Source organism: Amblyomma americanum, chromosome 6 (assembly GCF_052857255.1).
Source record: "Amblyomma americanum isolate KBUSLIRL-KWMA chromosome 6, ASM5285725v1, whole genome shotgun sequence".
In the NCBI taxonomy this organism is placed as follows: Eukaryota; Metazoa; Arthropoda; class Arachnida; order Ixodida; family Ixodidae; genus Amblyomma; species Amblyomma americanum.
In genome coordinates this window covers 134,078,376-134,091,322 of record NC_135502.1, presented here as the reverse complement: position 1 = coordinate 134,091,322, position 12,947 = coordinate 134,078,376, and positions in this window count along the sequence as shown.

Genomic DNA, 12,947 nt, shown 5'->3' with positions numbered 1-12,947 from the left:
GTGCGGGTAGTATAGGCTGCCCTCAAGTAGCCGCCTAGCTGGCTCCTATATCTAGATGCATGTGTGTGCCTCCCAATCTTTTGATGTTTGGCAAGGTTGGGACATGCCGGTGTATCGAGGTTGGTATGAGACGGCCTGTCGTTGTGTGGCATAAGCATACTCAGATTTTCTTTTTCGGCAATATTTCCATCCAGTAAAGAAAAAATAAAGAGTAGTGATCTCGCGCAGCGGCCTTTTAACCTTATCTGTTCGCGCCGCCGTGGGTTCGACTCCCATACATGAATAGTGATGTGATTTCTATTTGTGCCCTTTTTTCTATGCCCCCGAGGTGCATCGTGCAAGATGCGACTTTTCTGGGCACTTTACCTCCGGATTAGTGCTTTCGAACTGAAAAAAATATATGGGGCAATGGCCGAATGATGTGCGGCATCGGCAAACGAAGCTGGTCAGCCAATGCCGGACGTTCTTCGAATCACCCCTGAAATTGTTTATTTTATTTTATTTTTTCAGGGTGCGATTCAGTCGGAAATGCCCGGTGGTTTCGGATAAGTTCGGCCTCAAGCTAAGCTTCCGGCGCACCATAATGTTCTGCATTCTGGTGGTATAGAAACACAGCTCCCATCTTCGGTTTTGTGTTCTCGTTACAGTCTGCCTTCCTTTGCGCTGGATTAATCTGTGAATAAAAGTGAAACAGCTAGCCCAGATCAAATACTTCAATGATGTTCTACCCGAGGAATGTCACCGCCGGCAGTTTTGAGACGACGTTCGACGAATTTGCCGAGAATGATAGCTAGAAGCTTATGTTAAAAAAATTAGTAACTCAGATTTAGCGGGATCACAGTAGAGCTGTGGTTTGGATTTGTTGGTTTTGTTGCTTGGCTAGAGGAAGCAGTGCGAAAAGACAAAGACGAACACAGAAGCTAACAGCCCCGTACGCTCATTGCGTTTGATAATGGCCACAGAGCACGCGACTAAAGCGATAGAATAGTGAAAAACTCGAGTCATGTGAGAAATACCTGTGTTCTCTTCACAAATCGACATCGAACAAACTGGAAGATGTTTTAAGCAAAGACAGAGATAGCACAGTCTTGTGTTTTGAAATAAGTCAGAGTTTTGATCGGCGGGTTACTGGAAGCGTTCAAAATATTGAGTTCAGGCGGCTTAAAGGAACCCTGAAATAATCTAGATGGACATATTCTAGTGCAACAGATGTATAGAGGCGGTCTTTGTTGGTGTCAGAGTCAAATTCAAACACTCTGCGTGCACCCAACAATTTAGAAATTATTTAAAAAATCGCTGTAGCAGTAGCTCGCAAAGGGTTAGGGTCACACACCTCACCGCGCGACCTCTACCCCCTTGACATCAGTCAGCAGAAGGGGCAGCCTTCAAACTCGCCCCTTGTGCTCACTGATGTCATGGGGGTTGGGGTCGTGCGGTAAGGTGTGTCACCCTAATCCTTTGCAAGCTACTGCCACAGCGATTTTTTTAATAATTTCTAAATTGTAGGGTGCACGCAGAGTTTTCAAATTTGACTAAAATACCCATCGGGACCACTTCAACAGATTTGTTGCACTAAAATACACCCACGTATACTATTTAATGCTCCCTTTCACCAAACCATGTTTTGGCAGAAGCCAGAAATGAAAGGCAAGCAATCGAGGCCCGGCGCGTAATGAAAGCAGCTGTTCGCTGCATTAGCGATCCGTGAGTTTTAACGCACATTTTAACTAGCGCGTATACACAGACACGGACAGAAGGAGGTGGGACAGAAGGCAGGCTAGTCCTGTCCCACCTATCTTTGTCCGTGTTTGTCTCTAAGCGCTAGTTATCATGTGTGATAACGGCAACCAACTAGCCCCATCGAAAGCCTTAACCGTAAGTTTTGTTTCAGGCAAAGAATTCGCTTTCCCAGAGAGAATATAGTTCATCCGAGATTAGCAGGCACCTTCGTTGATGCTACCATATCACCGAAAACTTGATAACTTGAAGCATTGATCGATAGTTTGCAATGCTTGTGGGATCAAGTTAGAGGCCTGTTTTATCGGACCTCTGCCTCATAACTGCAAGGATATTGTGTGAAAGTTAGTGTTAGCGTAAGGTTCTGCAGATTTCAGTGCTGGCTCGCCTCGCGCTCATCACATTAACAGTACAACAATGCGTGGGTGAGCGTACACCTAGCTCTGAATTTCGCGGCGGCTTTCATGGTAACCTGGAAATCATTGTGCTGCCAACTTGCATTGCTCTTGCTCCTCCCATGGGCGCTTCTCCCAGTTTTACAAATATTGCGTTGGTGCGCTTCATAAGGTTAATTTTTCCTCAGGTTTCAGCCTTTAAAGAGCCTATTCTACCGTAGCTTCATATGAATGCTCCTCAAAATGCAAGACATTCAACATGAATGAATGTACTACAAAATGCCGCTAATTGTGAGCATGAACCCTACGCCGAAAGTAAATCAACAAGCGTAGAAGTGATCACATAACTTTCCTATGTTTCTTTTCAAGTACGAAAAAACCGCGAGAGGCGCCAATGCTGCTCAATATTTCACAGCCTAGAACAGTCCAGGTCCTCCGTGCCTAAATTACACCCGTGCCTTAAAGTACACCCTAAGCGATTTTTCGTCCTTTCGACAGCAACAGCGACCGTTAGCCTAGGAAATGAAGCTTGGTCATCAAAGTGACTTATTGCGGAGAGAGGAAGCCATGCGTAGCTTTCAGTGGCTAAACGTAAGCCATCGGTAGCAAGGAGACGAACGGAGGGATGTACGGCATCATTTTCAGACCCCGCTGTCACTGTCTGCTTTAAGCCACCAACTTTCATATCTGCCGCTTCTTAAATTGTTACCGCCTGCAGTCGAAGGTTGCGAAAGTACGCAACAAATAAAAATAATGAGGAGAGGTTGTTCATGAGCAAGAGCACCATCGCTGTCCGTGCGCAGACGAAGACTGCAGCTTCAAGAAAAGCTAATTGGTATCAAAACCATCGCCGAAAAGGTTGCGGTGGTATGTACACGATGCTTTTCGAAGCGTGTATGAGGGTGAGTTGAGTGCTGTGCGAAAAACGTATACGCCATTCCATTTTATTTCGTTGCTATAAGTATACGGCTTCATACTGTTGGGCAGCGATGGGCGGCGAAGCGGATCATTAAAGTGGCAAGCGGTCAACGTCGCAGAGCTGCGACCACAATACTTCTTCCGCTGTGCTCATCAGAATGACACCATACACCCGTGGCAGCACCGGGGAGGAAAGAAGATCACCCCGATGTGCCGCCGAAAGGCAGAGAATAAAGTTCGGCATGATCTAGCCCCCCCCCCCCCCCCCCCCCCAGCGACGAAGCACTGTTTGTCAATAGACAGCACACAGCTCGACCATCATTCGCGCACAAAGAACGCCGTTATCGGCAATGGGCGAACCTAACTCCGGCGCCGACAATAGCGCCACTCACGGCGAGTAGCGGACCTGGTGCAGCATAAGCTCACTACAGCGCGAGCTTCAACTGCTGCGATTCGATCGCGGCGGCGCGTCCTGCTGCGTTCTCAGTTTGCTAAGACTACTAATTTTAAACAAAAACCTGTTGAGTGGTCACATCGCTGTCTACTGCGCGGTCGTGCACTTGCGGTACTTAACCAGGACGTCAGTTTGACAGCCGCAGTCACTTCATCGCGCTTGTCCAGCGGCAGACGTACGTTGCATCGCACACAGCGTTCATCGGTTACCAGGGGATGAAGCTTTCAATGAAAACTGCATGCGACATTAATTGAGATATGCTCCGCACCTGTAACTCGAGAATATGTGGGAAGATTTTTCAGGTGAAAGCTTTTATAGGCTCATGACTCGCCAGCGCGGGTGTTCGCAGAAAGTGCCACACAATAGCTGTCAACCAAACTGATAACGTCATCAGTGGTGTAGTATGTCGCAGGTATGTAAATAGTGCACTAACTATGCTTAGTTTTAGTAATGAGTTAACAGGCATTTAGTAGTTAGTTAATCAGTGATTAGTTATTTCGTCAATAGGGAATTAGTAATTAGTTCACTCGTTAATTACCGACTTGACACTTTGTAATTAGTCAGTCGGCCAATCAATAATCAGTAATTATAAATGGTGGGTAATCAGTTGATTAGTGGTTGTCGTAGTATGACACCGTGCTAAAGGCCTTCGCCTCACCGCACTTTAGGTCAGCAAAGTGCCCCCTTGAATTTTTTGTGGGCGGTGCGACACCAAATGAGACCAATCCGGTATACTACCGCTCGTCACTGTTTAAAAGCGACGCTTACTTCTGGCTAGGGTATCGGTATAGTAGGAAAAATTTTTCTGGGAGAAAAGTTTTCTTCGCTACTGATTTCCTTTCAGCACGAATTCTTATAGCTATGCATAACACCCGCGTTTTTTGAAAACCAATATATGATGATTTCAAAAACAACGGCACACAGAGAAGGCGCTTCAGCTGCGGAACCTGTTTCTACATGCTAGCATGCTAGCAGCCCGCAGTGCCCAAGCGGAACTACGGCACCTGAAAAACTCCCAACGTTGGGTGCGCGCTGGAAAAATCTGAAAGTTCAAATAGATTTATCATCTTGCCAGAATAGTTTCTCTTCTCTTGCTTGAAAGAGCATTATTATTTACCACTGGATCAGTATAGATCTTTGAAACAAATATCGCCATTATTGTCTGGGGTGAAATTATCGTCAGTAGTGAAAATGGTTTAATGGTTTTTCCAGCGGTGTCAGCTTGTTTCAGCTGGAATGAGCGGTTTAATCAGTTGAGATATTTTCACCTTGGATGCATAGTAATCAATAATTACTCCTTTCAGTCACTGCTGTCCTCCTTATGTTCACAACCGCCGAATGTTTTCAGTATGCCGTTTTCTACTTCCAGAAACGATGCAAACTCGGCTCGGCTGGTTCACGACCGAAACTTCGTGTCTGTAGAGAACAGCGCAATAGCATTTTGTTCTTGCCGCACTTCAGCCACAGAACACCGGGAGTATTTTGTCTCGGCAGTACTTTAACAGTGCCATGCGGTATATACTCTAGCTAAGATTAATACACGACCGCACTGTAACTTCGGGCAAGCGCGGTGCACGGTACAGCGGTCGCGTTACACTATTGGACGAATGCGCGGATTTGCTAATGCAGTGTATAAGCAGCGACATCTGTAGGCGCACAAAATAAAAGTGTTTGTTATGAGGAAGTACGGCGGCGCATTGAACCTCGGTGGCGTTCATTTCGCTGTGATCTCAGAGCCGCCTGACAACACCAGCTCCTTCACATAATGTACACCTCTGCGCAAAAGTGGAAAGGACATGTGAACTCACAAACTGCGTGTCAGAGATTTCTCAAGGTGCGCCATCTTTTTCAAGATAAGCACGGTGTGCCTGACCAATATATCAGCCTGTCTGTCAATACAGCTTTGTCTGACACACCTTTATTCGCAAAAAAAAAATCGCAATCACCGCCATTCACATGGTCTCTCCACTTTTTCGCACGGCTGTACGTGTTCTTGTTCAAGAAAGCGCGGAAACATTTGAAATTTCTACGAAAACGACAGCCCGAATTCAAACTGTAGGCCATGCAATGCTGGCGAAACAATTATCCACAAGGTTTCTCTTGCGATGCTTTCGGTTTCACGTTATCCTACTGCGTCTCCTACGCCAGTTGCACCGGAGCGATATTGTAGTACTCTCACCGTCGATAATTAGGTGGCGCTGGCTCCTAAGCGATCGCTGCAGCACCTAGCGAATGCCCGTTGCCTATAAGCGTGTCTTCTGTGTTTTAAGGAACTGCAAATCTGCTGCGAAAGCGTATGTCACTAAAAGAGCCGCACATTGCGTTAATTATAGCACGTACTATTCAGTACTACATTTGTATATATCCTCGCATTACGAAGGCTGCAGCAATGGTCAGTCAACTGCCGCCTCTGTCAGCAGGCGGAAACTATTCATAATTCCTTTGTGTTTTGTCATGATGCCGTATTCGTTGGGTGTATTGTTCAACGGGCCCTCAGAAAGGACATTGAGATCACGCCCGGTGTTACAATCGAAAGTTCCAAGGTGCCATGAGATCTTTTTGTGCTCATAGGCCTGTTTACCTTGTGCAAGACCCGCATGATAGCCGCGCACTGGCAGCCGCCTTGTTCCTACGGGTCTGTTTAGAGAGCACTGCACTTTGGAGCGTGGGGTGTGTGCTGCGCAGCATCCACCTCCTGTAGGCAGCCTTTACTGGATGCATATGTGTGCATCCCGGGATATTGATGCGCTGGCAGAGTAATTGCAGGATGCTGGTGTGACTATGTGTGACGGGTTCGCGGGATGCGGCCTGGTTAAGTGAGGCTAGAAGACAGACAGTGATATACTTCCATGCAGTAAAGGAAACAAAAGATGCTGTGGTCTAGTCGATAGCATGCCCGGCTTCCAATCTACGAAACAGCAGTTCAGTTCTCTTTTACGACGAACGGTTGCACCCCTTTGCTACTCTCTCGGGAAAACAGTGCAGCCTTAGGGATTATTCTTACCTAGTCTAGCGGTTACCTTCTCTGTATTAAGTCTCGAGGACTAATCATTGTGGCAACGCAGTTAGTCTCTGAAGGGACCAACTTAGTATTCCAAAGGACAAAAAAACGCTTGGAGTGTAAGATCGCTGGCAGGAAGCGCAAAAGGTGAGTTATATGCCCTAAAAACAAAGGTGGTGTATGTGTTCATTGTGCCTGTGCGTTTTGTTCTGCTCTCTTCAGTGCAGTATCATATGTACCTCTACTATATACGCGGCATTCTTGCTTTGGTGTGAACACCGCTCTCTTCTGGCAGGTTTGATAGAGGCCAAGTGGGATGCTGTGAGAAAGATTGTCTAATTCCGTATTAGTACACCGCGAGGCTAGAAATGCGCAGCAGATTTGCTGCTTATTCTTATGCTTTTAGGTGCATGTTATGCACGTGTCGTGAGTAGTGGGCATGAGCGGGCACAGGTAATTTCAAAGTACCTTTATGCTGCGAACATAGAAGTCCTTTGAGTGAGCTTTTCGTCCATAACAATGACTAAAAAAAACATTAGCTTGTCGGTTTGATTCCGATCGAAAAAGATTTTTAACGTGTATTATCTTCGTGCTTCATTTGTCATCATTTTATTTTTCTTGTGGCAGTCATGGCACAATTCTTGAAACCATCCTGATGATAAGTTTAGCTGTCAAAGGCAGTGCTCTCTCTTTCTAGTTCCTTGACCCGTGTTTGCCTCTGCTTTTTTTCTTGCGTTTTGTAGTGTGCACGTGACGGTGTACAAGAGGATATATATAAGACCTGCGGAAAATGAGAATAATGAGAGGAAAACTGTTGAGGACTTTTAAAGTTACGAGAAACGCACGGTTGTTTCCATTCTTCCCGCTATTCCCGCGCTTGCTCTATATGTCCGTTTGGCTAAGCGAACTTCTGGCCTGCACGATAGGCTGTGACTTACGAACGCTGGCTTTTCATAGCGACTCTCCTTTTTCTTTCATTTTTAGTATCCCGACACCCCTTTTCCCCCGTATAGGGTGGAAAACCTATTGTTCTTCCGGTTAACCTCCCTGCCTTTCCTCTTCTTCCTCCGCCTCTTCCTCCTTGGCTAAGCGGCGTGATCCTTCTATATTTGCAGACACCATGCAGAAGTGCAGAGGACAAAGATTGATTCCGCATAAAACCTTTAAATTTATTATTGAATTATTTGCTGCACCATTAACTCACATTGCAACGTCGCTCTCGCTACTGGGGTCTTTCCGAGAGAAATGCAAGTCGCAAAATTTATTGCCATTTATAAAGGACGCGACACATCAGATTTATCAAATTACCGGCCCATCTCGATCCTGTCGGCGTTATCGAAGGGTTTGGAAAAAATTATGCGTTCCAGCATAACTAAATTTTTAGATAAGCATGCTGTCCTGTCGTTCCAACAGTTTGGCTTTAGGCCTAAAAAATCGACAGAGAAAGCTTTGATTAAGCAAAATGAACGAATAAACCGTGTGAGAAGAAATGCCTGGTCTTTGAAATTTATGTTGATTTTTCAAAAGCATTCCACTTGCTTAACAATAATCTGCTGCTACAAAAACTGGAACACTACGGAATTAGGGGAGCCACTTTGTCTCTGCTAAAATCATGCTTAGCTCATCGCAGACAAATGCTTGCTCACAATAACAACCTATCGAGCCGTGAGCCACTTCTCTCTGGTGCTCCTAAGGCCAGCATAATGAGGCCCTTATTATTCCTTGTTTCTATCAATGACATCTTTTTTACGCCTGCCATTGACCTTCGGGGCTTTGTTGACGATATTACAGCACTGTTGTCGGGTAGCACCGAAGCCGAATTATTTTCGCGAGCCCATAAGCTCCTGGAGTATCTTCACGAGTGGTCAAGAAATAACCATCTGAAAGTGAATTCTGATAAGACGAAGGCCGTTTTATTCCGAACGAGAAACAAAACCTCACACCAACTTCACCCTATCACTAGGAGGCAAAACGGAGTTGCAGTTGTTCAAAACATAAAATGCTTAGGAGTAATCTTCTCCGAGTGTCTCACCTGGAACGAGCAGGTCATTCATATTCGGAAACAACTGAATAGCTTCAACGGTCTTTTTTGCCAACATAGGGACGTACTTCTGTCTCAAGTAAGGGTCCTCATTTATCAAGCAGTCTTTCACCCATCACTGACTTACTGTCTCACAGTTTGGAGAACGACGACCCAGCACAACATGTACAAACTAATAACAGCACAAAAGGGGACAATTAGTCTAATAGCAATCTTATCGTGGCATACCCACACACATCCATACTTCATTAAATTTGGCATTCTAAAGATCACTTCCTTGTTTCCTTCCAGATTGCTATCAAAGTACAAAACTGCTGTTATTAATAACAATGAAGCCACTATCTCACTTCTAAAAATATCTCGCTACTGAACCGTCTATGATACCCGTTCTCATTTTCCTTGGTCATTTCCTCTTTGTCGCACCAAATACAGCATGCAATAATTGTCTTTTGTTCTGTCAAAATACCTGAACATTATAGAAAATAACAGCACATCGCTAAGAGACACCACAGTGAAGAGCCCAAAAACCATTTTGTACATTTTTGAAGATGTTTAGCAACAATTTGATCTAAATTGTGAATAAACCTATAACGCGGGTGAATTCTGCTTATGTTGTACACTTGAATGATGTGATGCTTTTGTTTTGAGTATTTATATTGCTTTTTGTTGTGAGTATGATGCTAAATTTTAAAATGCTACAGTAAATATTTCATTCATGTTGATACTTTAGTTTTTCTTTTCGACTGCCTCACCTGTAGCTGTTTTGTGAAGAACTGAGGCAATACGCTGCCTCAGCAATGTGGGCGTAGGGTGCCTCTCAAGCTACATTCAAGCAGCTTGTCTTCCTCGGGTCTTTTCTCTCTCTCCCACAGTGATACCTGTACCACTAAGAGCGACAAATAAACTTCAACTTCTTCAACTTCAAGCCTTTCCCTCATGAGCGCGAAAAATGATGGCGAGTTTTAATACGCATGTGAAGATGCTTCCGGGCCCTTATTTTCTTCGAAGGGTGAAAACGGATACCTGTGAGGACTCGCAGGCGTATGAAGATAACGCATGCAAAGCGAGAACAACGAAAACATTTCAATGCGCATGTAGAGTTATCCAGAAGCGCGCTTGTAGGGAGGCTGAACATTTACAAAGCTTAGTCCGCAGAAGTTGCTACAACCTCTCTTCTGTTGCCAATACGTAGCACGTCCTTGGTTTAACCTTCAGGCTCAACTCCTCAGCAGTGACCTTTGCACGAGCAGTCATAAAAACACACTGCGACATTGACGACTAAGTTCCTTACCCATTGGCGAAACAAACAATGTTGCTGATAAAACTGTCAGATTTAGTGCAAGATAATTGCGTCAGTGCGAAGAAAACCTGGCATGTTTGTATACTCCTTCTCGAGCGTTCCGTCTTCTTTCAAGCAAGAAAGGCAGCAAAAGAGGAAACGTTATATTTGTCTCGCCCCTAAGAGAAACACCGAAACGCGAAGAAAACAGCACGTTTAATGCAAGCCAGCCGCACTTTTCGGATATTCAAAAGCTATAAGACACCATCTGGATAGGTTTAATCCACCGAATTCGATTAATCTGCTTGCTTTGGTCATCGCCTCGATCCGAGGCGTCGTGAAGAAAAAGTGACACTAACAAAATGCGGCAAGCTTAAGTAAACTATAACACTTGGCTTTCCTCAATCAACACCGGGAGTGAAACCGCCTACTGGCGTTCACAGTGACCATTACTGGCAGTAGCCGTCGAAATATTGAATTTCCTTCCCGACACCACCTTCATTCACTTCGGCACCTCCTGTAACCACCATTATTAGATTTCCTTTCCTTTCCAATATCACGAGAAGCGAAGAGCACCCAAGCTGAAATTCTTAACGTCTGGCCCCTTTGGTGGCGCTTGAAGATTTTTACACGGTTCTGCAGCGGAAGATTTGTCCTGCACGCACATATACAGGGTGTCGCAGCTAAATCCAACCAAGCTTTTAGAAAACACGGAATGTCTTAGCCACTTGAGACCAAGTGAGGCTTGTTTTGAGCCGCGTGACCTAGTCTGCAGTATTTTTTCGTTGTTCAATGTTCACTAATTTGTTACTTCTAATTAGCTAATTTTTTAATTATTAACCTGTTGAACAAAGTTTCAAAAGAAAAATTGTAGATGACTATTAAAAACAGCTGACTGCAACGTTTCCACCAAGATACCGTTAACGTAAAGTTTATTTTGTGGCCTTAAATCTTATCTTGCAGAATAAAAAACCATCCACGTGACAACGATGCCATTTAAACAAGGGAACAAAATCCATTTTTACTGAAGTCCTCTCCCCGATGAGCCTTTGCGTGCAATTTGGGGCAGAGATATGATCCAGCAGCTGGTCACGCGACAGCTATCTTTTAAGGCCAGTAAATAAATCTAAGTAAATCGCACTTTGATAGAGACAACGCTGCTAGGTGTTTTTGAGACCATCTACAACTTTTACTTTGACACTTTGTTCCTCAAATAAATAATTAAAAAGTTAGCTAATCAGACCAAGCTAATTACCTGTGAAGAACAAAAAATACTAAAAACGACATCACGCGACTCCAACCCTCAACTGGTTTCACTAGCTTAGACCATTTAATATTTTTCAAAAGCTTGGCTACCTTTGGCTTGGACACCTGGTATAACATATATATATATATATATATATATATATACATATATATACTTCCTCACTGCAGCACCAAATGAGGCCAGGAAGGGATTGTGCAGGAAAGCCTCGAGAAATCCTCGATGTGTCTTCGGAGTCCACAAAAGCCATATATATATATATATATATATATATATATATATATATATATATATATATATATATATATATATATATATATATATATATATATATATATATATATATATATTGTTACAGGTTTTATTTACAAATAATATTTACAAGGCAGGTCGAGAGGAGCCTGGTGCGCCGGCGGCAGGATACTTGACTTCCTCTTCTACTTCCAGCCGCCGCACGTCTTCTTTATTCCTCAGAGCCCATGCGCAGCACGTGACATTTCCCCGTTCGCAGACGAAGCCCTCTGGGCCAGTCAATCAATCGGGGTCCCGAGAGTGGAATGGCTTCAGCCGTGCGACATGCACGACCTGGGTTGTCCTTGAGCGGCGTCCTTGCGTTGATTGGGGAGAGATGACATAGTTGAGGTCATTGAGGCGAGCAACAACGATGAACGGGCCTGTGTAGTGGGATAGCAGCTTTTCTGATAAGCCACGCTTGCGTAGGGGCGTCCACAACCATACAACGTCACCGGGCAGGTAGGAGACATCCTTGCGCCGGCGGTCATAACGCTGCTTAGAGCGATGCTGTGATGCCAAGGTGCGTATCCGGGAAATCCGACGGGCTTCTTCTGCGCGACATAGAGTGTTGGCAATAGAAGGCTCGGTGTCGAGAGAGAAAGGTAAGATGCTGTCGAGGGAGCTTCGAGGCGGACGGGCATAAAGAAGGAAGAATGGGCTGTAACCAGTTATTTCATGCCTCGACGTGTTATAGGCGTATGTAATGAAGGGAAGCACGTCGTCCCAGTTCTTATGGCGGGAATCGACATACATGGCCAGCATGGTCGTGAGTGTCCGATTGGTACGTTCAACCAGTCCATTAGTCTGGGGGTGGTACGGCGTCGAGTGGCGAAAATGGCATGAACTAAGACGCAGAAGCTCTTCCACAACGTCTGCCGTAAACTGGCGACCGCGGTCACTGATAACAACTCGAGGAGGTCCATGCCGGAGGATGACAGCACGAAGAAGGAAGAGCGAGACCTCAGCAGCGGTGGCGCAAGGTAGGGCGGCGGTCTCACAGTAACGGGTGTGGTGATCAACGCACACTATAATCCAGCGGTTACCGTTGGACGAGCGGGGAAACGGGCCGAGCAGATCGAGTCCAACTTGTTCATATGGCGTGCTTGGAGGTGGTAAAGGATGCAGGCGTCCAGGCGGAGAAGTCGTGGGAAGCTTGAACCGCTGACACTGCACGCAGGTGGCCACGTAGCGCTGAACCATGTGACGCATTTTTGGCCAGTAAAAACGTTCTTTGATGCGGTTAAGGGTCCTGGCAAACCCCAAGTGCCCAGCCGTGACGTCATCGTGCATTGCCTGCAGAACAGAGGAGTACAGAGTAGCCGGAACGACGAGGAGAAAGCGCGCACCTTCAGGCGAGTAATTCGTTCTGTAGAGTAAACCGTCGCGAACGCAGAAAGGGCTTGCGGATGTCGGGTCACGGGCTTCGGCAAAAAGCGGCGCCAAGTGCTGATCCTTGCGTTGTTCCATCTGGAAAGTGCCAAGATCTGGAAACTCTTGGGAAACGGCAGCGAGATAGTCATCGAAGTTTTCATCATTGGAAGTAGTAATCGTGAGCGGCAGCCGC